This window comes from Vombatus ursinus, unplaced genomic scaffold (assembly GCF_900497805.2).
Source record: "Vombatus ursinus unplaced genomic scaffold, bare-nosed wombat genome assembly UNPS02014797.1, whole genome shotgun sequence".
NCBI lineage: Eukaryota > Metazoa > Chordata > Mammalia > Diprotodontia > Vombatidae > Vombatus > Vombatus ursinus.
In genome coordinates this window covers 8,406,755-8,434,643 of record NW_020954575.1, presented here as the reverse complement: position 1 = coordinate 8,434,643, position 27,889 = coordinate 8,406,755, and positions in this window count along the sequence as shown.

Genomic DNA, 27,889 nt, shown 5'->3' with positions numbered 1-27,889 from the left:
AAAGAAAGAAAGAAAGAAAGAAAGAAAGAAAGAAAGAAAGAAAGAAAGAAAGAAAGAAAGAAAGAAAGAAAGAAAGAAAGAGAAAGGAAAAAGAAAGAAAGAAGGAAGGCAGGCATAAAATATATATATGGTATTGTATAATATCAACGTATTTTATCTTTTAATACTGTAAACACCCCATAAAAGAAAAAAAGACAAAATTCAGGCTTCTTCTCTGGTATAAAGGGAGAGCCAAAAATTTTTACACAGATTTTCCAGATTGCAGGGGTGCTGTACCCCTAACCCCCATCATGGAGAAGGGATAACTGTATAGGTCTGGGAGTCCTCTGCAAAGACATGGTAATTGACTCCCAACAGCTAGCAAGTATCAGAGGGGGCATTTGAACCCAGATCTCCTGATTCAAGCCCCACCAGTTTTTCCAACATTAAGTTGTTCTTGAGGAACAAATGAAATAATGGATGCAAAAGTAAACCATTGAAAGTTTTGAAAATATATTATTAATAAAGTCTTAATAATCTACTCAAAAAGCACCATGATGTAGTATGCAGAGTTCCAGGCCTGGAGTTAGAAAACCCTATGTTCAAACTCACTTTTGACACTAGGTGTGGAAGCCTTAACATGTCTGAACCTCAAGCACTTCCCTAAGGTTATAATAAATTCCTAACACACCCATAGGGTAAAATAGGACCTCAAGCCCGTTACAATTCAAATTTTCTTAAGGAGCAAGGTCAGTGCTTTGATGAGTCAGGCAAATAAGGGACATAGTTTTGGGTCCCCATGAAGGAGTTCCTTTGAGCCAACATGAATGTTTCTCAATTCACCGCAGGTAGGCATATGCCCTGTCTCCCAGCATGTAGTTATTATCACTGAGCCTGAGGACGAAACCTCATTGGAAAAAGTAATAGATTTATGAGCTGGTCTTAGCAACTAACATTAAGTGAGACTTGGCTAATAATTAAATCCCCAGCTTAAAAGGCTTTAAAATTTGGTTCTGAGTGATATGAAAGCATGTTTTGTTATGCAGATCAGTACTGGGGACTCTAGGCTTGATCTTTCCCTCTTGTGACCTTTGCTGCAGCAACCTACTCCATTAAGCACAAGCCCCAGGCTTTCAGCAAGTTACACTTGGAGACCTTTAAAGTGTAACTCTCCATTGTACTGATCTTTCTCTACTTGCTGGGAATAGGCATGACATGTCATTAGAGGTCTCTGAATTTCACTATCATTGTTTCAAGGAAATGGAGCTTTCTGCAGGAGGAGGCGGCTAGGTATGAGTTGTTAATGAGTGGCAAATAGAGAAACTAAATTGATCAATGTTTATTGTGCTTCTTGGAGAACCTCACTATCATCCTCTAAGTTGCCCTACAAATGCAGCTGAAACCAATTTTTTACCCAGGTTTGGCTCTAGAAATTGTTTTCAGTTCCTGTGTTCCCTTAGCTTGGGCATTTTCTTCAGGCTTCAGTTCCACTTACATAACCAAATGAACAGCAAATTCATTTTAAAAGGAGCGAGTGATACTTAAAATTTATGACCCAGTCCTCTCTTCCTTACACATCCAGGTCAGTAGGAAATCAGGTTGACATCATGGGATACCTCAACAAAGTTCTTTCTCTACTTTGCTGGCTCCATTTAAAATCTACCCTGTGGATTTTTTTTCAGTACTCCTGTATTAGCAAAACAAAAAACTAAGAAGTATTTAAAAATCTTCTGTCTCCAAAGAGACCATCAGGACTAGACAAAAACACAATGGGAGTTAACCAATGGCAAATACACCCAGCCAGTCACTGTGCAGCACTATCCAACTGGCCTTTTGGCCATTTGTCCTAGATTACTATATCTGCTCCATTAACCAGCAACCGCTCTGCGCCAGGCTCATCTGTTTAGACATATGAACCACACTTTGGCTTCTTCCAGCCTAATTTTTTTTTTTATTTTGAAGATGAAATCAATGTGAACTGCCTCTCAAAGGATCATAGATGTAGAAATGAAAAAAGACTTTAGAGTTCATTTGATCCAAATCCCTCATTTTACAGATAAGGAAACTAAGACTCACACAGGTGAAGTGACTCATCCAAGGTCACACAGGTAGTAATTAACAGATGGAATATTTTAATTCAAATCCTCTGATTCATTCCCCTGTATCACACTGTCTCCTTAAAGTGATATACCACTATGAAGTATGTTGGGTACTTTAAAGAGGAACCCTCCATTAGGCAAAGTGCAAATGATAACCTGTGGAAAAAAAGTAAAAAGCAAAGGGAGTATTTGGATGGTTGTCAGAAGACATTGGCTTACTCCATGTACTGTCCTTCTTATATTCTCTAGGAGAACATAAGTTTCTTGGGGGCAGAAACTACATGCCTTTTGTTTTTTATCAGCAGCACCTAGCACAGTGCCTGGCATTTCAGGAGATGAGAAAAGGACTTGCCCTGTGATTTTTTTTTAAATAGGGAACTCCCAGTGTGGAAAGTCAATCCACCAGTGCAGATGAGCAGTGGATAATCTTAGAGTTTCCTGGAGGTACTGAGAGGTTAAATTACTTTCCCAGGATCACACATTCTCTTTGTGTCAAAGGTGAGAATTGAACCTAGGTAATAATGAGAATGATAATAAAAATAACATTGACATAGCACTAACTACAGTTATCCCTTCCACATCACGGGGTTTAGGGGGATGGTACCCCCACAATCTGGAAAATTCACATAAAATTTTTTGGCCTTCCAAGTACCAGAGAAGAAGTCTGAATTTTTTCTCTTTCTTTTATGGGATATTTACAGGACTTTATTGTAAAATATGGGTTAGGGATTTGTCCCAAGCTCTGGGTCATCTGTTGGCCTTCCAGTCTCATCTGTGGCTTCCACAAAACTCCCCAAAATTCCCATTTAGTTTCTTATACCAATTCCCACTGTATCGAAACCACAATGGAGAAAGTTGCAATGTGGAAGGGATAATTATAGATGCCAGGCACTCTTCTAAGCTCTTCACAATTATTATCTCATTTGATCCTCCCGACAACTCTGGGAGTTAGACGCTATTATTATTCCTGTCATACAGATGAGGAAAGTGAGGCAAACAGAGGTTAAGTGACTTGCCCAGGGTCGCACAATTAGTTAAGTGCCTGAGGCCAAATTTGAAGTGAGGTCTTCTTGACTCCAGGAACCCTAAGTCCAGTTTATTATCTAGTATACTATGGAGTCTTCTGCTACATAACATATACTACATGCTTAATTATTGCTTGTTTATTGATTCTCCCAAGCTGTTGCAAAGAAGTATAATTATGGCAATTGGAGTGGGGGGAGGGTTTTCAGGCCCAGTATTGCTTGCCATAGGTTGTCCCTACTCTAGACATGCCCCTTTCTTCTCTCTGACACCTCCTCCCTCTTCTGTAATCTGCCAGGAACCTTGTATGTTCAAAACGTCCATCTCCCCTGAAAGTTGCATGCTCCCTGAGTGCATGGTGTGGTGATGAGAGAAGCAGGGAGAGCTTGGTGCCATGATAGGCCAAGCAAGTCCTAGGAGGAGCCTTTCACAGTGCCATGCTGGAATCCTAGAATGGGGTGAAGTCCCTCACTTTGTGACGTTCCTGGTTGTATCACTTCTCTGCCAATACCTATTCTGTTCTGGAGGTGACAGCTGACAGCCTGGTGTCCTTCCCTTGGTGGGGATGTTGTTTTAGTTTCTGTTGTTGCCCCTGAATGATAGGAACAATGCTTGCTACTAACCCAAGGGAGATCCATGACAGTAGGCCCTTTCTCAGAGGTAGAAATTCTCTACACATAGCCCACGCAGACAGGTGGCCTACGCTGCCACCTGGACTAGCTTTTCACTTAAAAGGTAATGAAACCCACCTTAACGTTTAATTGCTCTAAGACTAAATCTCAAAGCAGAGGTAGTTTCCTGGTTGCCTAAGGTATAAAAGCCAAATGCTTGAGTAGTTTGGACTTTGGAGGCTTGGCTGACTTCCCACTTTTGCTGTACTACTCAATTTCCCAATTCACTTCTGAATGGGCAGAACATTAGAGCAGATACAGAGGCAACAGAGAATTATGCCCACCTGAATTATTACTGTATTCAATTCAATAAACATTGATTAGGCACCTTCTATGTACCAGGTGGTCATCTAGGTGGCACAGTGGATAGAGTGCTGGGCCTGGAGTCAGGAAGACTCATCTTCCTGAGTTCAAATGCAGCCTCAGACACTTCCTAGCTGTGTGACCCTGGGCAAGTCACTTAACCCCATTAGCCTCAGTTTTCTCATCTGTAAAATGAGCTGGAGAAGGAAATGGCAAGCCACTCCAGTATCTTTACCAAGAAAACCTCAAATGGGGTCATAAAGATTTGGACATGACTGAAATGAAGGAACAACAACAATGTGCCAGGCACTGTGCTAAGTATTAAGAATACAAATATAAAGAAAGCACCTGCCCTCAAGGATCTTACAATCTAATGGGGAAAGAAAAGACACAAAAGGAAGGTAAAAGGTGGGGAGGCAAGGGAAGAGGCTGCCAAGGGGTATCTGGCCCAGGGATATGATGTTCTGTGGAGTTAAAACCAAGCAGAGTAGCTGATGGAGAATGGAGAGTAATTGGGGCAGCTAGGTGGCACAGTGGATAGAGTACTGCTCCTGGAGGTAGGAGGACCTGAGTTCAAATCTGGCCTCATACACATGATACTTACTAGCTGTGTGACCCTGGGCAAGTCACTTAACCCTGATTGCCTCGCAAAAAAAAAAAAGAAAAAGAAAAAAAAAAGAGAGAGAATCCTAGAAAGTTTTGAAAGTTCAGAGCCCTCTGTACAGGACATTTTTGGGAGGAGTTTTCTGCTCTACCCTCTGCCCTCCAGCCAGTGGGAGAGGCATCTAAAGGTGTTGAGTATCAAAAATGAGTCAATCAACCTGGTAATGAGTTTTCAGCTGATCAGTTTATCAGGGGGAAGGTAAGGTATTCTGTGGAATATCTTGGTATCTTCCAGATATCTTTTCTATACTGTTGTTAAATAAACTTCCTTTTGTTCAATATTATTTGATCTGTGTATTGTTGCGGCTGCTGCAGTGGAGAGCAGGAGACCAGCTCAGTGCTCAGTAACCCGGAGACGCATGGATGAGGCGGGAGACAGCAAGGTGGCAGAAGCTCCGTTTATTGAGTGCAGGTAGCCATCTTTTATAGCCCTAGTGATGCATGTTCAAAGCGTGATCCCCCTGTGATAGCCAATCATCAGGTCTGCTGGAGCTCATGTCAGGACTCATCTCCCATCGAGAGGAGAGCCAAACCAACCATGGGAGCTGCATGTCAGCAAAGGAGAGGTCCTGGGAGACTTCCTTACTTTTTGCCACACAACTATGTTGTGACCCTCAGCTTCTACTGATAGAAGCTAGAACTCCCATGGGAAGGTTCCCTCAGCAGAGCTCTCATGAGACCGTGAGACATTCACCCTAACAGTGTATGTCTCATTATGTTCCAGTCTTGAGCCTGAGCCACTAGGCTAGCCTGAGTTAAGGCTGAACCAGAATGCCTTTCCTTCTTCTCCACCCTCCCAGCCTTAAGTGACTCCAATTAAACCAAGGCATTTTTCCTTAAATGTGCTAAATAAAAATCTATTGCTTTGAATGGCTGTACTACTCAATTCTCCTACAATGACTCCTTCAGTTCCTAGTAAAAGACTAGAATAATGATAGAATCCTGGACTGGAAATCAGGGGTCCTGGTTTCCCAGGTTTCACCATGGACTCTCTTCCTGACTTTGGTCAAAGTCACTTTGCCTTTTTGTAACCAAGCTGCTCCATCTTTAAGGTGAAAATGATAACCCACAGAGCATATCACATGAATGTTTTGTGAAACTCATGTGGAATATAAGATAATAGGTATGAAAATGCTTTTAAAATGGAGGAGAGGATATTTTTCAGTAGCTGAATTCAAATGCATATTTCTTGGAATCAAATGAGTATTTATCTTGACTTCCAGAAATTTTCGTCTCTTCCTGGGAAAAAAATTAAAATTTGGAGGAATATCAAGACTCAAATACATTTCATTCTTTAAAAAACTGTACTGATGTCTTTTGGTTTTGACATTACCTACATGTCCCTATGTATCACTCCCCATTTTTCTGACCCAGAGAGTAATCCCTTACTACAGACTAAGAGAGAAAATAAAGCATTTCAGCAAAACCACCCAAAATATTGAGCTAGTTTGATAGTATAGGCAATGCCCCACATCCATAGTTCCCCCACCTATGCAAAGAAGGGAGACAGATACATTTTCCCATCTCTTCTTCAAGACAAAGAGCAGCCACTATAATTTCACATTGTTCAGTTGAATTGAGAAGTCTCATGACATAGTAGTTCCATTCTCATTTTTGATATATAATGGCCTGGTGGCCCAGAGCAAGTCATCCTCTCAGTGTTCTAGGAAGCTGCAGAGAAGATGCTAACCTGCATTGATAAAGGGAGTTTCCTTCTCCAAGAGTCTCACCATGTAGATTAAATTACAAGCCTAATCCAGGTGAGTTTTATCTTTTTTTTTTCTTTTGCTGTTCCTTCCACTTACATTGTTATAGTTCTTGCATACACTGTTTTCCAGGCATTGTGGCATATTCATTAGCATACTAAGAAGGAGGGAATAAGCATTGATAGTAGCACCCACTATGTGTCAGTCATTGTGCTAAGTGCTTTATAAATATTTATCCTCACAACAACATTATGAGGTAGGTGCTGTTGTTATCCCCATTTTACAGTTGAAGTAACTGAGGCATGGAAGTGACTTGCCTAGGGTCATACAGCTAATATGGGTCTGAGGTCAGATTTGTTGTTGTTGTTGTTGTTGTTTTTTCTTTTTTGATAGGCAATGAGGTTAAGTGACTTGCCCAGGGTCACACAGCTAGTAAGTGTCAAGTGTCTGAGGCCAGATTTGAACTCAGGTCCTCCTGACTCCAAGGCTGGAGCTCTATCCACTGGGCCACCTAGCTGCCCCCTGAGGTCAGATTTGAACTCGGGTCAAGTGTTCTATCCATTGACTCCAGGTCAAGTGTTCTGCCCACTGCACTACCCAGTTGCTGTTAGAGTCAGGTAACTGAGATTAAAATTCTACCTCAGATACTTCCAACCTATGGATTCATGGGCATATCATGATTCTCTTATGCTTATAGACTCCTCATTTGTAAAATGGGGATAATAATGTGAATATCTTCTACCTCAAAGGGCTCTTGTGAGGAAAATACTTTATAAAACATAATGTGCTATAGAAATGCAGCTATTTTTTTCCTTTACCTCTTTTGCCCAGTGGTTTGGGAAGGAAGGGAATAACCATTTATTAAGCTTCTACTAGGAGCCAACACTGTGTTAAACACTTTACAAATATAATTATTCAAAACTCACAACACCCCTGTGAAGTTAGATGCTATTATTATCCCCATTTTGCAGGTGAAGAAACTGAGGAAGACAGAATTTAAGTAACTAGCCCAGGGTCACATAGCTAGGAAGTATGTGAGGTCAGATTTGAACTCAGGTCTTCCTAACTTCTAGCCCAGAGCTCTAGACACATGCCACCTTTTAACTCAGAGGAGTTAGCCTATACTTCCTATACATCCAGAACAAGCTAACTACCAACCTAAGTGGCCTCCCAACTAACACCAGTTTCTACTGGATTATACTATCCGCTTGATTACACTGTCAGTCTTCTGTCTGTTCTCCCCCCTCTCCACAAAAAAAAAAAAAAATGTGTTTCCCTAAGAAAATAGTACATGATGGGAGCTTCAATGGTCAGGCTGACCATACCAGGGAAATCTTTATTTGTTGAGGTTCAGTGGACAGGCACTCAGTAAGTGTGCTTGAAAGTAAAGACCTTGGGGAATATATTATTATTAGTAGTATAGATACTAGTATTAGTATTATTGCTGTTGTCACAAATATCACTGTAACTGATATTTAAATAAAATTAAATTGTTACTCATATAATTGTCACTAAAGATAACATGCTTTATATCATTATAACTGATCTTTAAATAAAATTAAACCATGGTTACTTATATAATTATTATTATAGATAACATACTTTACATCATTATAGCTGATATTTAAATAAAATTAAATCATGGTTACTTATATAATTGTCATTATAGATAACATGCTTTATGCTATACCTATATCAGTATAGCTGATATTTAAATAAAATTGAATAAATTTTACTCATATAATTGTTATTATAAATACTATGTTTTAATGTTTGCAAGGAGTATCAGAGTTCAATCAGTCTCGAGACTGACAAGAATTAAAAAAGATGCAAAAGAAGGTTTCTGAAAAGTATAAGCTAAATACCCTGAGGATCCAATTAAATTGAACTAGGCTACTTGAATCTCTAAGTAAGAGCGAGATCTTAGCTCAAGATCAAATTTGCCATTCCATCTTAGTTAGGGAGATAGCAAGTGACCCCATCAGTCAATACAGAAGACTTAATAATTGCCCCACACTTCAGTTTCTATTGATTTACAAATGTTTGAAGAAAGCTCTGATATTGACCTGACTCTCTGAATGTGCAAGCTTCTGATCTCTTCTCTCTTCTCCTCCCTTCCTTTTCTCTAGCATGCAAATTAAAAGCAAGGAAGAAAAACCTACAGTACTTCTCAGCCACTAAGAGGACATTAAAATATGATGATGCATGTCATCTTCTCTCTTGTGGCCTTCGTACTGGTGTGTACCCAGTGCCTGGAATGCATCTCCATTTGGAGAATCCCTCATTTCCTTCAAGACTTGTCTTAAGTACCATCTTCTACATTTTTCCTCATCCCCCTAACTATTAATGCCCTCCCTTCCTAATTACTCTGCTTTTAACTACCTTTTAGTTATTATCAATTTGCTCAGTGAGAGGCAAAAATGGGAGAGTGGCTAGAGAGCTGGCTTCTAAGGCTAAGACAACATTGCTTCAAGTCCCATGTTTGACAGCTACAACATGTGTGATCTTAACTTCCCTGTGCTCTACAAAACTCTCTGAGACTGTACATCACAGAGATACAGCCTTGCATTGGTGAAGGTAATTTCCTCACCTGGGTGTTCCTAATAGCAATGAAATCACAAGTCTAGCTTCTATCCTTATATTCTATTCTTATATTATATATCCTTATATCCTTATATTTCTATCCTTATATCCATATATCTTTATATATAAGTATGTGTACATGTATGTATATATGTTTTCTGCCCTGATAGAATGTAAACTACTTGAGAGCAGAGATAGTTTCATTTTTTTGTCATTGTATCCCCAGCACCTAGAACATTGCCTAGCACATAGTAAGCATGTTATGAATGCTTCTTGATTGAGGAAGCAAAAAAAAAAAAAAACCCACTATCTCATATGCCCACGTCTCCAATGAAATATTTCCTTTACCCAGCTTACAAATCTGTGTCTTATTTTATCCTCACTGTGTTTTGAGAAGTGTCCAGATACAATGGCACACTCTTGAGTCTACAGAAAATGGTTTTAGAATGATAACAGAAAGTATAAATGAATAATTCCATCTATGGTTCCATCTACCTGTTTCTTGCAAATAGCCATCACATACATCTCTAAGATTGTCATCTATCTTTGTTCCATTGGCTCCTAGAATGGTACTTCATTGAATTGATTAGTGAAATGGATTTTTTTCCTCACAGTTTGATGACTGGCCATTTCTAAAAATGAGAAAGCTTCTTGGTCAATGAACTGTGACTTTGGCATAGTGGTATTATAAATGGAAAGACAAAAAGGTAATGAATGTCAATGAGCCTGACAACATCAAATCTATTGAGAGCCAGATGGCTTCTGTGGTCTCTTCTAGCTCTGAATCTACGATCTTTTTCCAGGCCTACGAGTTCTTGATGTTGTTTTAATGCTATTTTATAAAAGTCATGAGTGTGCCCAAGTCATTATTGATACTATGTCTCTCCCCAGTTTCACCCACTATGTACCTTCACATTTCCCTATGAACCCACCACAAATATGATTCTTCTGATATTGCTTTGTTCCATGATTCATAGCCATGTAGCATGTCAAGAGCACGTCCACTATTCATTAGACTCCTTTGGCAACTTGTTACCTCCAGAATCAATTGCAAGATCTTTTTGGCCTTCAAAGTCCTTTGTAGCCTGCCTCTCCTTACCTTTCCAATCTTCTTTTAACTTATACCTTCCTGCCCATCCACCACCACCCTCATTCACTATGCAATCCAGTGATAATGGCCTCTTTGCTGTTTCTCAAACAAGACCCTCCATTTTTTGACTCTGGGAACTTTCACCGGCTGTCCCCCATGCCTGGAATGCTCTCCCTTCTTATCTGTCTCCTGGCTTCCCTGGCTTCCTTCAAATCTCAGCTAAAATGCATCTTTCACAAGAAATCTTCATCTTATCCCCCATAATTGTGCCTTCTCGCTGCTGATTTTTTTTCCAATTTTCCTTCTATCTATCTTGTTTGTATGTTGTCTCAGTTATACTGGGGGCTCCTAGAAGAGATTGTCTTTTGCCTTTCTTTGTATCCCCAGCACTTAGCACAGTGCCTGGCACATAATGAACACTTAATAGATATTTATTGACTGAATGGTTACTACTCAAGATGGCTTTTTCTAGCAATGAACAGCTTGGAATCATTGAAAGCCCCATGCAGCTCTGTAAATGAAATTCAACCTCAGCTCATTGTCCATTCTTGGTTCTTCATGGTATTCAGGAGGATAAGCTGATGTTCCACACCTATAACATCTCAAGGAACTACTCTGATATTTTGGGGCTGTTCATTTTAAAACAATGAGTAGTAATTCACTGAACACATTATACAGTATATATGATGTATTATTGTCTAGAATTCAATGTTGACTGACCAGCCATAATTTCTATACCAATTTCCATCCAGTTGAAATGACCTTTGGATATCTTTGATCCCAGGATATCTGCCCAATGAAAAAGGTATAGCCTACTTCAGCCAATGTGTGATAGCTTTGGCAACCTTTTAGTTCCCTGTCTGCAATAGCTCGGCATTTGTGTCCCATCCATAGAACTCAACATCTATAGTCAAATCATTTGAGAGCTTGGCCACCCAGTGTGCTTCTGTCTCTTTCCTTGAGCCATCTGGAAATCTTCCAGTGTTCCTTTCGAAGAAGTAAGGAACTGTGGCATTCTACAGCTGGCTCCCGATGTGTCTGTTGAACTTCACATTCTTCTTATCTCATTCCATTGGAGATTTTCCTTTGACTGCTGATGGCTTTCTTTGGAAAGTAGTTTTAGAATGACCTTTATCTAATAATTAACCAGGAAAGAATTAACTTAGCAAGTTGGGATCAAAACCACTAGGCCACAAAAAACCTTTCTTGTCTTTTGGACTTTCCAAGTACGAATATTTTTCTTGCTGTCCTTAGTGGTGCTGCCAAGATTTTGGTCTCCATTCCAATACAACAGACAAGAACCAATCGGCCAGCTCTTTGGAAAGAGTTTGTTGGTGAGAACATATGTTGCTAAGTGATAGGCATCATTTGTTCCTTTCTGGTTTTCCTTTTTATCACTGGCATGGAAACTACAGTTCCTTCCAAAAGAAGAGAAGGCTGAGTCAGATTTCTGTTAGGACAATAGAGAAGTTGGTTTCTTGGGGGACACAGCTGAAATGGATCCAAAGTTGAATATTAGGGCAACCTCAAATTCCCAAGGAAGGGAGGGAAAAAAACAATTTTGGTTCTCCTAACCCTGAATTTTCTCAAGGCTAGAATTGTCTTGTCTTGCCTTCCTAGAGACAGGTGTAGTATAATCAGAACCAGTTTTCACTCTCATTTACAAAAAGAATATACTTTAAGAAGACTGGGACAGTAGAAAGAGAACCATTCAGCAGAAGATGTCCCTGGTCTCTCTTACTGTCCTTTGTCAAGCTGTCAAAAATTAATCTTCCTTTGACCTAAGTATGCCACTTCCACAGCCAAAAATATCCACCTATTCCTTATTTCCCACAGGACAAAAGCTGAACTCCTTAATGATAGTTCCTTCCCTGGGTAATTAACTACAATTTATCCTGCATATATCTAGTTTGTACACAGTTCTCTGTGTGCTATCTCTTCCCCTTTCTCGTATTAGATTGTAAGCTCCCTGAGGTCAGGGACTGGGTTTTTTTTTTTTTAATTTTTTTTTTTATTCCTAGAATATAGGCCAATGCCGAGCACATAGTAGGTGCTTAATAAATGCTTGTTGATTTACCCTGGGGTTTTGAGGGCCTAGACAATCTGGCTACAGCATCTCTTTTCCACTCTTATTTCAAATTGCTTCTTTTCATGCACATGATGTTCTCGATAAATTAGACAAACTGTTCACCAGTCACATTTTGCCATCCTCTACCTCAATATATTGGGAAAATTGTCCCACACGCTTGAATGACCTGAATGCCTCCTCATCCCAGCTTGTTGAAATCCTTCTTTTCCTTCAATGTTCAATTCAGCTACTTCTACTACAAAGCCTTCTCTCATTGCCCCAGCTGAAAGCAATCTCTCCTTCCTCAAAATTACCTAGATCTGGATTGCTTCTTTGCCTCACCATCACATCCTACTTGGTATTATAATAATCTGTATATAAACATAATTATATACATCTATGTATGTGTGTATATGTATAATATTGTAACAACATTTTAACTAACATTTATATAATACTTTGAGTTTCACAATGCATTTTTCATATTACCTTAATTGATCCTTTAAACAATCCTCTGAATTATATTTTTTTATTATTATTATTCCCATTTTACACATATGGAACTTAAGGCTGAGAGACAGTAAGTGACTGCCCAAAGTCAAACAGCTAATAAGAGCCTGAGGCAGAATTTTATCTCAGGTCTTCTTTGACTCCAGATCTATCACTTTGCCTCCTAGCTGTCACATCCCCAGTAGATTATCAGTTCTATGAGGGCAAGACTCTATCATTTTTTTCATATTTTCATCACCAAAACAAAACAGAATACATTGCATACAGTAGGTGTTTAACAAATGTTTGTTGTATAACCACAATAGGAGAAATAGCTTTCATTCTACCAATTCTTGCAAAGATAGGGGAAAGTGAGGAGAGCCCATTTTTAGAAAGTGAATCACCCAGGCTCCTCTATGTCTGTGAGAGATGACATAAAAAAAACTAGGTGATGGAGAGTTAACCTTTGAGCCAAGAAGACTTGAGTTCAAGTTTTGCCTCTGATACACACTGGCTATGTGACTCAGAGCAAATCACTGAATCTCTCAAGGCTTTAGGCACCTCTCTAAGATTATAAATTGCTGAAAAGATGCTGAGTTGTTACAGAGATTTTTCTAACCTGGGAGTTGCTCGCTCTCTGTCCATGACCATCTCTAGTGTGAATACTGCCAGGGCTCTGGTTCCAGGCTGTGCATCTGTCTCTCCTCATTATATTGTTTCTAGGCCTTTCCTTTTTTTCCTGTTCTATCAAAGTAAGTCAGTTCTCCAAAAGTTAGCAACCATACTATTTATGGAAGAACACTTCAAGCTGTTTAACCAAGTAAAAATTAAATAAACATGGAACTGCTAAGCAATTGAGCAAGGTCATGCACTGTGGTCCTTTCACACTTAGCCATGAACCCAGGATGATGACAGGCAGCTGGGCCAACTGCATCAGCAATAGAAATAGGCATGTCATGTGAAAAGCAGAACCAGTCAATCTCTTCCCACCTGCCCCCCACTACTTAATAGTGGACATTCCATTTACTGAAACAGAATGATTGCCTCATGAGTAAAAAAAAAAAAAATCAAATCACACTGTGCCTGAAGCCCTAATTCTTAGAACCTAAGATTTAGAAGGGACCTTAAAGGCCATCTCTTCATTTTTTAGTTAAATTTTCTTTCTTTGATTAACAAAGATTGATTTTTCCTCCCTCTGAAAGCTCCCAGCATTGAAAAACCTTTGTAAAAATATGCATTTGTTATTCGGTAGTTTTTCAGTTGTGTCCAACTCTTCATGATCCCGTTTTGGGATTTTCTTGGCAAAGATACTGGAGTCATTCGCCATTTCCTTCTCCAGCTCATTTTACCAATGAGGAAACTGAGGCAAACAAGTTAAGTGATTTGACCAGATCTGTGATTCAGGAAGCAAGATTTGAGCTTAGGAAAATAGAGTCTTCCTGACTCCAGGCCTGGCTCGCTGTCCACTGCACCACCTCATTGCCCATTCCTTAAGCCTGTAATAAGGAATAGTAATACTAGTAACACCTTAAAAGATTGCTAGGAGGATCAAACAAAATAATGTACATAAAACACTGTTTAAACCTTAAAATGCTATATTCACGTCAGTTGTTGTTGTTGTTGTCATCGTCCTTTGGGAAAGAAAAAGATCCTACCAACAAAACACCTTGTGATTATTTAAAGCTACAGAAAGAAAACTGAAATGTGAGTCATGAGATCCAGATTCTAGCTCCAAACATACTTTTTTTCTTTCTTTTTTTCCTTTCTTCCTTTCTTCCTTTATTGCTTTCTTTCTTTTTACCTTCCTTCTTTCCTTTTTCTCTTTCTTTCTTCCTCCATCCCTCCCTTCCTTCCTTCCTTCCTTTCTTTCCTTTTCTTCCTTTCTTTCTTTTTCTTTCTTTCTTTCCTTTTCTTTCTTTCTTTCTTTCTTTCTTAGACTCTTAAAGAAGAGAAGGCTTACACATAACACTTACTAGCTGTGTGACCCTGGGCAAGTCACTTAACTCCCATTGCCCAACCAAAAAAAAAAAGAAGAAGAAGAAGAAGATAAGGCTTGGAGGCAGCTAGGTGGTGCAGTCAGGAGGACCTGAGCTCAGATCTGGCCTCAGACACATAATACTCACTAGCTGTGTGACTCTGGGCAAGTCACTTAACCCCAATTACCTCACCAAAAAAAAAAAAAAAGAAGAAGAGAAGGCTTGAAGTGGTGTGGAGAACAAGGAAGAATGAAAGAGGAGAAAGGATATGATTACTAGTTCAAATATTAGGAAGACAAGTAGAGTTATTCTACTCCTACTTCAGTTTGAGAGCTTAGGCAAGTCACTTTCCCTCCCTTGGTCTCAGTTTCCTCATCCCAAAAAGTAGGGGATTTAATCAGATGCTTCCTGAGGTCCCTTCATTTGTAAAATCTCATGACTCTGAGAAAGTATCACATTCAGCCATAGATAACTAAGACATTTGGTGCAAGAAATCAGTAATCATGTTATTAGAGTCAATTGTTGGTTAGCTACAAGTAGGTTATTTTGCTGGTTAACTATGACAATTAAAAAAAAAATCCTGACTAGCTTTTCCCACCACTCAGCAGACTTCTGGATTATCTCTCTGACATGAGGTGGCAGGAAATGAAAACCCTTTAAATGTCAGCCTGGGTAAAAACAACTCAAAAAGTAAATCTACCAAAACCACATAATGCATTCCCAAACCAAAGAGAAATTAGTTTTTGGATTTTCCTCTGTTTTGGATTTTCTGTGGCACTGCTTCACTCTAGCCATGCAGATAATTGAGAATTTAATGCAAAGTTGTCACTATAGAAACCAATAACTAATGACTCTGCAGGCCAAGCAACCTTTGGCCTTCCAGAGTCCAAACCATTCTCTGAGAGTTTAGTTTACAGCCAGAGAAGATCAAGGATAGTGACTAGACCTGGGATTTTATCAATATAGGGCACTCCCAAGAAAAGTGCACCAATTAAGTTAGCACCTTCTCTGCAAACCTATAGTCTTTGCCTAGAGCAAAGAGAGATAAAATGACTTGCCCAGGGACACACAACCAGTATGTGTCAGAAGTAGGGCTTAAATTCCTGTCTCTATCCATTGAACCATACTGCCTTTCTTACTGTCAGAGCATGCAATAATATCAGTTATGATCATGTACTAGGATGATTTATCATAAGACCATAGATTCCAAATTAGAAGAAATTTTATGGGTCATTGAGTCCAAATCTCTCATTTTACATATGAGGTAAATGAGGCCCAGAGAGATTAATAGCTCACCCAGGATAACACAGCTAGTAAGTGTCTGGAGTAGGAATATGAAAACAAAGACATTAGGCTAGAGCCCTGTTATAATGGCTACTAAAAATAGTCTGCAAAAGTAATACTTCAATGCCTGATAGTGGCATGGAGGTGGCCATGTGTTCCCAAAATTTATGACATCAGAGAAAAAACCCTGGCAGATTCTACCAAGCACATTTCAAGTGTGGTCCAAGGAACAGACCACGTCAACCACCCAAGGGCCAGACTATAATAGCTAAGTCTAGAAGAGTTTAGCACCAACAGGTTAGCCATCACATACTGAATGTTTCGGTCATGGCAAGCCATGAAACAGAGAAAAATTCAAAAAAGGACCCTCGGTCCTCTTGGGCCCCTTTCTGCTTTTGTGGTGGCGGTGATGGAGTGTTCTAAGAATGGCACAATTTTTATAGTCTATCCATAAATGTTGGTACTCTCAGCGTGAGATATTTGTCCAACAACCAATGGCTTAATATACTACTGGAAAAACCAAACCATTTCCATATGGTTATTCTTGCTGAATAAAACGAGACAGAAAGAAGTTGTTGCTATATGATAGGTGTCAAACAAATCAACAAGTATTTATAAGCATACCTCATTTAATTGCACTTTGCTTTATTATACTTCACAGATACTGTGCTTTTTACAAACTGTACATTTGTGGCAACTCTACCTTGAGCAAGTCTTTTGGTGCCATTTTTTCGATAGCGTGTGCTCACGTCATGTCTCTGTGTCACATTTTGGTAATTCTTGCAATATTTCAAACTTTTTCATTATTATTATATCTGTTATGGTGGTCTGTAACCGGTGATCCTTGATGTTACTATTGTAATTGTTTTGGGACGCCATGAACCGTGCCCTTAAAAGACAGCAAACTTAATAAATGTTGTGTATGTTCTGACTACTCCACTGACTGGCTGTTCCTCAATATCTCTCCCTGTCCTCGGGCCTCCCTATTCCCTGAGACAAAACAATATAAAATTAGGCCAATTAACAAGCCTACAATGACTTCTAAGTGTTCAAGTGAAAGGAAGAGTCAATCAATGTGGCAAACTTCATTGTTTTCTTATTTTATGGAATTGCCACAGCTACCCCAGCTCTCAGCAATCACCACCCTGATCAGTCAGCAGCCATCAATATCAAGGCAAGATCCTTTACCAGCAAAAAGATTACAACTTGCTGTAGGCTTACATGGTAGTTAGCATTTTTTAGCAATAAACTATTTTTAATTAAGGTATACTATTGCACACTTAATAGACTACAGTATAGTGTAAAAATAACTTTTATATGTACTAGGAAACCAAAAAATTTTTGTGATTTGCTTTATTGCAATATTCACTTTATTGCAGTAGTCTGGAACCAAACCTGCAATATCTCCAAGTATGCCTGTATTTAAGCACCTACTATGTGAAGCACCATACTAGGTATTGGGGATATGGATATAACAATCCCTACTCATGGGGATCTTGGATTATAATGAGAAAGATAACAAAGATATACATATGTGTGTGCATGAATGTATAGGATAAATATAAAAAGAATAAACAAAAATTACAATATAGTTGAAATACAAGGTAGAATGAAGGCACTGGAAATTAATGTAAAAGGCAGTGGTTGGTCTATATCTTGACAAAATAGAGGCACAGGAGAAGGAGTACGCATCAAGTATGTGACATGGCCAGTAAAAAGCTACCAAGATGGAAGATGGAATGTCATGTGTGAGGAACAGAAAGAAGGCCAGTTTGGCTAGAATGGAGTATGGGAGGTGAAGGTAATGACTAATGAGGCTGGTAAAATTGGGCCAACCTTTAAAAGTTCAACAAAAAAAGTTTATCTATATCACTCCAGTTCTCTTCAGAGGAATGAATGAAAGTTGGAGGAGTGGGTTTCATTGCATACCCAAAGGCGATAGTCATCATCATCCCAGGGCTTACTTTATCATTGCTCCTAGCAGTGTCCTTGATATTCTTAAGCAGACCATCATGAAGACACATATAATCTATGTGCCAGTATCTCAGAGGATGGAGAGAGAGAGAAATACTATGAACAGGATCCTCTAAACTAGTAGTTCCTATTAAGCAATTCATAAACCCATTGGGGTTCTTGATGATCCTATAATGGATTTGTGTTAAAAATGCTTTAACCGTGTTGAAAGCAGTATCATATAAAGAAATAATAACTAAATAACTCTGTTAGTTCACAACACATTTTTTGTTATTTTTATTATAAGAGGTTCACAGAACCAAAATACTTTGGGAACCAGAGCTCTAAACTAAGTATATACCTTAATACTTAGTAGCTTGAGAGTAAGGATGAGTATAGAGGAGGGCAGTGAAAGCTATATAGGAAAATATAGTTTGGGATTCAGAAATGAAAGAAGTCAAAGACTGATAGATTACTCAGAAGCTTCATGCTTATAGCTCATGAATAATTTCTTCAAGAAGAGAATTTGAGAGGTGATGGATAGATATGGCAGACACCTAAGAATATCAGAAAAAAATTTTAAAAACTCTTTGAACATACATGTAATGACTGGTTATTGACAAGGAGACATTTCAGAATGTCTAAATTCCGTCATACTGTCAACTTGTTGAAAAAAAAAAGAGGCCAAAATTAATATCAAATCAGAAAAAGAAAAAATGTGAAGCCATTGATTGTAATTCCAGTAACCTATTTAATCAAGCCTCTGAAAAATGGGAAACTGATAAAAGTAATGACATTAAATCTGTCACCATTTATTAGAAAACAACAGCTGCTATGAAGAGGCCAGAGGAACCCAGAAATCTTCTCATCCAGCACATATTTGATCTCCTTTCCAAGAGGAGAAATATGTCAGCCAAGGTCTAAAATATAAGCTCACTAGCAAAACATGCCAAAGATGAATGCTAGAGATTACACACAGTATAGCCTTACAAAATAACCAAAGTCAGTGAAAAGAAGCCTACAGAAAACTGAAATAAGACTTAACTAAGCCTTCACATTTAATGATAAAATGAAGGCTAAGAAAAAATCAGGAAATGGGATAGATTTGCAATGTTTCTCTGATGATCTCTTCTCATCATCAACTGTAAAGAACTACATTCGGTCTTCATGTCCCCAGGCTCTGATGACCTTTATCAGGAAATGGCACTTGAGAAAAAAGAAATGGGAATAAGGGTCAGGATTAGCATAGACCCGACAGAAGACACGAAGGATCGGTGTCAAATGTAGATATGTATTCTGGAGGTAACGTGGCTTTAGAGACATTCAGAAATTGATATTCAAGATACAGCATAGAAGATTCCAAAAAGAATGAAGATCACAACATTATTTTTTAAGTGTCATTTGAAAAGATATCAACAAACTGACCGATATGCCTACCTTCCACTCTCTAAAATCTTTATGAAAATGGTCTATGTATGCACTGAGGACATTCTTTTTTTGTTTGTTTTTCATTTTCTTTGCTAGGCAATGGGGTTAAGTGACTTGCCCAGGGTCACACAGTTAGTAAGTATCAAATGTCTGAGGCTGGACTCAGACTCCTCCTGACTGCAAGGCCTGTGCTCTATCCACTGCACCACCTAGCTGCCCCAGACTGAAGACATTCTTGATGGAAAATAGGAGAAGGGAACAGGCAGGTTTTTGCAGACAATTTTCTATAACAAGCCACATCTTCACAGTCACACAACTGACAGAAGCAGAAAGAATGCAAGTTCTTGATTATTATTTTTTGATTACCAAACAGCCAACAAACAAGTATCTTTTGACTTGGTAAAGCAGGACGCCAACTACAATGTTCTCTAACTAGCTATCTCTCATGTGTGTGCAAAGATCATAAAAATCCCTTGATAAATGCAACCAAAGAGAAAGCTTTGTTCAATGATCCTCAAATTATCAATAACAATTTAGGCATAAAATAAATATATACATTTTAATAAAAAATATGTATAACACAGCACTCGGGTTATTCACCCATGTGAATCTGGATCCTAATCCAAATGCAAGACAGACTGAATATAAATGCTGAGTTTCAGTAGCTGTTCGTATTTGCAAATGATATTGTGCTAACTGCATGAAGCACCAGAATATTACAGGGCCTTGTCGATGAGAACAACAGGCACTCAAAAGAGATTGGCGTGGCAATTGATGTGGAGAACAAAATGAATGCAGAATTCGGATTGTACAGAATGAGACATGAAGTTGAATGGGTAGCCCATTGAGTTAATCATGTTAATATATTAGGAACTATGTCATGGATAAACCCTTTGATTGGACAATAAGCTTGGACAAAAACTAAATAGGAGGAAGACAGTGGGCTAGATTGCATTTTGGAAAATTGTGCAGCACTTTTAATGATACCAATCTGCTATCTACCACTTCCCACAGTTTCCTCACCATAAGTCTACTCTCTGACCAAGTCTACCCCACTAGAAACTTGGACATTAACCCTGATATTTGAACTCTACTGATGGTTCCCTCCAAGCTCTGACAGGTAGTTTCCGTGATGTTCTTTTCTCTCTCTTCCTTTCTTCCCATCCCCCTCCCCCAGCATTAGCACAGTGCCTGGCACATGTAAGTGCTTAATACATATAACTAAATATCTTAACTACCTATCTTCCTAACACCAATATAAATGGCATCTGTACAACAGCACATCATAGAATACCATCTCTGAAGATGGTAGGGAGCAGGAAGGGACCTCAGAAGTCATTTAGCCCAATAACCTCATTTTACAGATGAGGAAACTGAGGCCCAGAGAGGTTAAATAACCTTCCCAAGGTCACAAAGGGAGTAAGCATCAGAGATGGGCTTTGAACCTAGCGCCTCAGACTCCAGACCCAGTGCTACTTCCACTGTGCCATGTTGCCTCCACCAAATTGCAAATTGCCCCAAGGTCAGTGGAAAAACACAGTGTGTGTATAAATAGGCCACAGCATGTGGACAATAAGATCTTAACACAAAGATGGCCTAAAAGACATCATGTAAGTAACCTAATTATTAATAATATTAGAATGTAAGCTCATCAGGGGGAAGAACTGGTTTTGTCTTTCACTGCATCTCCTGTACTTGATCCAGTGTCTGGCATATATCTAAGTGTTTAATTAATGCTTTATTGATTGCTTGATTGATTGATCAGAAAGGGAAGTGATCCATGACAGCAAGGGATAAAAGGCCAATAGCAAATAGCCAGAAAATTTGAAAATTCCTAAAGACCCTTCAGAAAGAAGGAAAAGGCAAGAATTGATCACTATCTACAACAATAGGGGCAGGAACACTTATATCAATGAAGACCATATACACATTGGAGGACAGATCTGTGAAGGGATAAGAAGGACAATAGCTTTATAAGCATTTTATGGTATAGTACAGTGTTTAATCAGTATTTACTCCAATGTTTTGTTCCTCAAGAGGTAGAGTGGCACTATGAATGTAAAGTCAGTCTTGGAGTCAAGGAGACCTGAGTTCAAGCCCTGCCTCTGATGTATACTAACCATATGTACATACTAGCCATGATCTTCCAGTTCCCCCTAGGAAACTTACAACAACTCTAAGTAAAAGATAAAGGCACGTATAGAACATAGGCAACGGTTACAGATGAGTTGCCAGTCGTCATAGGTAGAAGAATCATCCCTACTGAGAGTTCCCTACATAGGGGGAATCACAAGTGTAGACTAGAAAACAGAAAGCATTTGTTTCTATCAAGGCCATAATATGACTGTCAACATAACCGCATTCATGGCATAGCCAGTCACATCGTAAAGGATTTACTTTATCAGAGCAGCCCAGACATAAGGGATTTCACACTGGAGCATGAACTTGCGCTACTTACATACGACTGTGTCCTTTCTTGAAAGAAATAGTTACTACTTCCAGCCACTGGACGCAGATTCTTTATTTGAGTGAAAATGTCACAGCAGCAAAAGAAGGAGTCGATTCCCACTGCCCTTGATTCTCACAAGGAACAGGTCTTGTTCACTTCCTTTCTGGACTGAGATACCCAGAACAGTGTCACCAGCAGCACAAGTTCCCATTTCCCAGGGCTTCCTCATGGCTGCCGTGGAGAAATCCATCATCTGAATGGACAGCAAGAATGGACTTCGTGGCTCAAACCAGAAAAATTAGTCTTTGACCTGAGACAACAGCTGAGGTTAGCACATGACCAGCTCTGAACTTAGAGATAAGGAGCTAATACCCTTTCCCAAATAGGAGGTTTGGGCCATAAATATACTGGGCCAAGCCATCTTTGTCAGAAGGCTCCTGACTCGCTCTTATTCTTTGCTTGTTGATCACAGCCACAGTTTCATTGTTAGCACACTTATCTGCCTAATAATATTCCAAGTGCAGTTTGAAAAAATGGGCGTTAGACAGCACTTGAATCTCTTCCCATATGACATTGCTCCCAGATTAAATTCAAGGCTAATTAATTTTAATTTAATCCAATCCAACAAACATTTAAGTAGAGAGACAGCATGACATAAACAGAGAGAACATAGACCTGGGTTCATATCCTGCTTCTGAAATTTACTACCTGTCTTTGGGCCAGTCCCTTAACCTCTCTAAGACTCCATTGCCTCATCTATAAAATAAAGATGGCCTAAATGGTTTCTGAGACCTTTCACTTCAAATTTATGATCATATATGTGACATCTAGGTAGTACAGTGGATAGAGTGTTAGACTTGGAGCCAGAAAGAGTTGAATTAAAATCCTGCCTCAGACACTTACTAGCTGTGTGACCCTGGGACAAATGACTTAACCTCTCTCTGCATCAATTTCTCCATCTATATAATGGAGTTGATAATAGCACCTACCTCCCAAGGTTGTTGTGAGTTAGCATATGTAAAGTGCTTTGCAAGCCTTAAAGCACTGAAGAAGAAGAAGAAGTAGGAGGAGGAGGAGGGAGAGGGGAAGGAGGAGGGGGAGGGGAAGGAGGAAGGGGAGGGGAAGGGGGAGGGAGAAGGAGAGGAGGAAGAGAATTCAAGTCTTCTCTCAAACCTACTGTGTGAAGATGGATAAATTATATAACCTCTCTCAATCTCAGATTACTCACCTGTAAAATGAAATTAAGAAAAGTCATTCTTCTTAGGATCATTATGAGGTCTAAATATAAAGTGCTTTGCAAACCTCAAAGGGCTCCACAAATGTCAGCTCTCATCATTATATTATTAACATAAGCATTATTATCTTGTTTTCATGTTTTATCAGTTGCATCCAGATAAAAATGTTCCTAGTATATCATTTTCCTGTTATTCTTGTATGTTCAGTGTTCTACGGGCTGTTGCACAGATGGATAAAATAACTGCTTTTTATAATTGAATAAAAGTGTTGGCATGCAAGCTCATCCTCTGTAGGGTCACTGAGAGCATCTCAGGGCAACTAGAGCAGCAGCCAGGATGGAAGAAATGATAGATACCTCAGCCTTTCCCCACAAAGTTTTGACTTTCTCCTCTATGTCTGAATTTTGAAGGTTTTTCATTCCATGGAATTGGGAGAGTAAGCATGAGTATTTAGTGTGGTGATGTCCATCAAAAACATTTTTCTCAAATTTTTATGGATTAATGTTATGTCTGAGCAATTGTGGATAACAGTTTGGTCAATGATAATGCTCTATTTCCAGTAGAGTTTATTTATTGGATTCTCAAGAATATTTTGATATCCATATTTGTAGTATGAATATTTACCATCTGTAAATTTATTAAAGATGGTGAGCCTCTGATACCTCATATTTTACAAAGCATCCAGTAGGTGCTAAATTTTTGCAACCTGCTGTAATGGTTGTATGATTTCTATCATTTCCTTTAATAATTATCATTGATCACTAAATCTGGTTTCTTTGTGTATAACCCTTCTGTAACTTCTGGTAACAATTTCATGATCCTGAATTGCTATCATAATCCCCTTGTTTCTACAAATAAATTTGCATCATTCAGCTATTTGTTTGAGACTTCTTTGTCAAAAACTGAGTTCGTATAGACATAGGATGTCAATGCTTATTTAATGTGGAACAGGGGTTCTAAAGTGTAGCATGGTTAGATATCTCCCCATCCAAGAGAGACTACAATTTCTTCCTTGAGGAGAACAGAAAGGCCATGGCTGGGTCCTTGTTTTGTGCTCATCTGTCTCCAAAAGAAATGTCAGACTATATCAAACTAGACTCATATGTATCTTTCCATCTAAAATATAGCTGGTCTAGGAGTATAAAAGTTTCAGGGGGGAAATGCTTCCTTGGTTGTTCTTAAGTACAATCCTTAGCTCACAATTGCCAGTTTAATGCCCTCTCACCAAGTATTAGTGACACAAAAGACCACCACAGATAGTGAATATTGAATAAACACATTAATCCAAGCAAACACCAAACAGAAATCAGAGAGTATGCCAAAAAAGAACATTCAAGAGGAAATTAGCTCTTTAGCTAGGAGTGAGCTGAAGTCTTTATTCATACCAAGACAGAGGAGTCAATTCATCCAAAGAAAAGTTTCTGAAGTTTCTAAAGAGGCAAGCTGAAAACTGGGGACATGTTGCAGAGCCAGCTTCCCCTCTCCATCTACAGTTTCCAAAGTCTCACCATCTCTCTGACCCAAAGAGTCACTGTAATCACCCATGTGTCTCTCCCAAGAAACTCTGCCACCAATGCCTCCCCTTCCAGAGGTATGTAATGACACCTCAGCATTCTCTCCACTAATTAAGAGTCACATCTCATTCCACGTACCAATAACACCCAAAATGCTCCAGGCTTAGTTGGAAGCCTAATTACATGGATGTTGCCTATGGATGGCCTTTTGATTCTACTCTTCAATCGTAGCTATTTCATAGCTCCATCAGAAGTAAAATACGTCCAGTTAGAGTGCACTTGACAAATCCAGTAGTGTGTACCCACTGGCAGCTTTTACTATTACTGAGTGGAGTGTATTAATTTGTTCCAAAAGTATTTCTGTACATTTTAAACCTGTTTGTCATGTGCTATAAGCGTTTAAAAATCCTCTTTCTCCTTTTTGATGAAATACCGTGAATCTTTCTCCAGCTGCCTTAAGGCAATGTCATTAGTATTATACAGGGTTTTGTGTAGGTACACTTCAAATTTTCCATTTTGGAGTACCAAAAGTGCACATGGAGACTGATATTGTACAGGTGATGATTGTTCTGAATGTGCTTTCCATGGTGAGTTTTGATTGCAAAATGTCGGGAAGTATTATTATTATGGCAACCCAACCATTGAGTATTAAAAAGCAGCTGACAGCATTTTGGGGTTCCTTAAAAATTAGATTTGTGATCTTGACATTTATTGTCTTTAGATGGATCTTTAAAAGACCATCCCTACCATTTGGGCCTCTAAGCAAATAAATGCTTGGACTTCAAAGAAGTGGCGATATGTATCTTTTTACACATGGGGAAATTAATTCTCTACTTTTTGAATCAGAAGGAAGATACTCTGTTTGCATGTAAGGATACTTCTGAATGGGTTATAGAGATGTCTTCCTGAGGTATGAAGCTTCTCCAATCCCTTAGAAATTACTCAGTGCCTCAGAATTGTGAGAACATTTTACATTTCTCCCAATAAATATATTGTTACTCCCACACACATACCACATATTCTACATTCCAGCCAAACTGTCTCCCTTGCTGTTCCCTAGACATGATATTCCATCTCCCATCTCCAAGCCTTTATATAGGCTATCTACCATGCCTGACCTTATCTCCACCTCCTCTTCTGCCTTTTGGAATACTCTGCTCCCTTTAAGGCTCAATTCAAATGCCACCTTCCACAAGACATCTTTCCTGATATATTTTTTTAATTATTTCAACAGGGTTAGAGGAGCCAGGGAGTTGCTTGCCAACCAGACTAGGCAGCTTAGCAGTATTGTTGGCTTCTAAAGCTCAGTGGTGGTTGCTACTTTCTTTTCTGTGCATTGTTTTACGGTCTGGGCAGAGAATAAGCTCTGAGCCAGACCTCTGAGGTTGCCATGTGGTGAGGCAGGCACCGGCAACCACAAAGGGTGAAAACCACTCTTTGGGAGATGCTGGTGGCTTAACTATTTCTTTGGCTTATTGGTGTTGATAAGCACAAAACATGAGGGCCAGACTAGCCCACATTGTTTTCCTGTTGGTGGTTAAGATTCTGTTCATCTGAAAGCTCTCCCTTATCTCCCAAGAATCTCTCCCTCCTCTTTCTGGGAATGAACAGAAAATTGTCACCGAAGTTCTTCCCATTTCTCCTGGGCTAAAAGTCCACACAGCAAGATTCTTGTTTAATTCTAACTATTCAACCGGCTGTCAACATGAGATACAGAATGAAGAGCTGGCTTCGAGGCCAGGAAAACCTGTATTCAAATCCTAGCTCTGACATATACTGGCTACGTGTCTCTGAACAAGTTACTTAGTTTAGGCAATTCTTTAAAACTGTAGTTCCAGAAAAGATGCTTACCTTAATTGGTAGATAGAGTTTCATCACTAGGAACTCTGCACTAGTGAGATCACAGATCCAATCCATATCTCCATAATAAAAATAATAATTATTATTATGTGTAAATACATGCATGTATTCAACCTAAATCATTATTTTTGTTTTTTAAGTTTGCAAATCTTAAGCACTTTTTAATTAATCTTCCCTTCCCATTACACATCTCCCCATTGAATAGTTTTTTTTTAATCTGTCATATCAATATAGTTAAGCAAAACAATCCTACCTCACTCCTGTCAAAAAAAAAAGTGTGTCTCTTTCTGTATCTTAAAATTATTTTCATGTCTTGAGGAGGGGTAGAAGTAGTCATAGCCATAATAAGTTTCCCTGGACCTGAGTGTGATATTAGATCTAATCTCGTTGTTACCTATCAGTAAAATGGGGTCAAAGTCCCAAACACACAAAAGTACAAATGTTTGCCCTGCCTCTGAAGGTCTGAACCAATATGACATGCCCTCCTTTCTAGAGGCAAATGTTGAACTAGAAGAGCTCTGTCATCTTAGCTGACTCTATAGTTCTGTAAGTGTGTGCTTGAAAAGAATTGACATCCTTCAATAAACATACATGCAAGATGTGATCAACCTTCTACTCCATCAGATTCCATATTCACATCGTGAAATGCCTCCTTCACCTCATTTTCAATTTCTCCATTTTTCTAATTATCAACAAGTCAACTTTCTTGAGGAAGCTGCCTGAATTTTTGCTTCTGCCTAAAATCAGTCTGAAGTCTCTTTCTATTATAGGTAAATAAAGATAGTGATGGGGACCAGACCTCTCATTTCGTTGTCATAGGGCAATCCTGATGAGGAAACTTTTTCTCTTAGTGCAGGTCAATACCTTCTCTGAAAGCTTAATTTGTCATGCACCCATTTGGCAATCCGATAAATCTTAAAAAATCCTCCGAATAATGTTTTGAAACACATAGAAATATGAAGGAAATTTATTAAATCAAAATAGTTATCAAAATATTTTTAATTCATTGACCCCAGTTTAAGAACCACTGTTTAGAGAGCTGTCTAGTGCTCTGAAAAGATGAGTGACTGGCAGAGTCACACAGCCGATATGTGTCAGAGATGGCATTTGAACCCAGGTCATTCTGGCTTCTGGGGCAGCTCCCTATATCCTATAACCACACTGTCTTTCATATTGTAGATAAATAATACTTCAGCAACTGAAGAAATCATGGAGACAGAGCAGGTCAATGGAAAGAGTATTAGATCCTAGATCAGAGAATGTTGGGGTCAAATACCACTCAGCTACGTACTATATTGGAACATCTAGCATGTCACATACCTAGGCCTCCATTCCCTCATCTGTAAAATGAGAATGTTGGACTTCATGACTTCTTAGGTCCCTTCTGGCTCCAAGTAGATGATTATAGGATTTGCAGATTGAAAGGAACATAGTATTTACTGAGCCTCTTCATTTAGAGATGAAGAAACCAGGAACCAGAGAATGGCTTGCCTAAAATACAAGCACTCTTACTCCA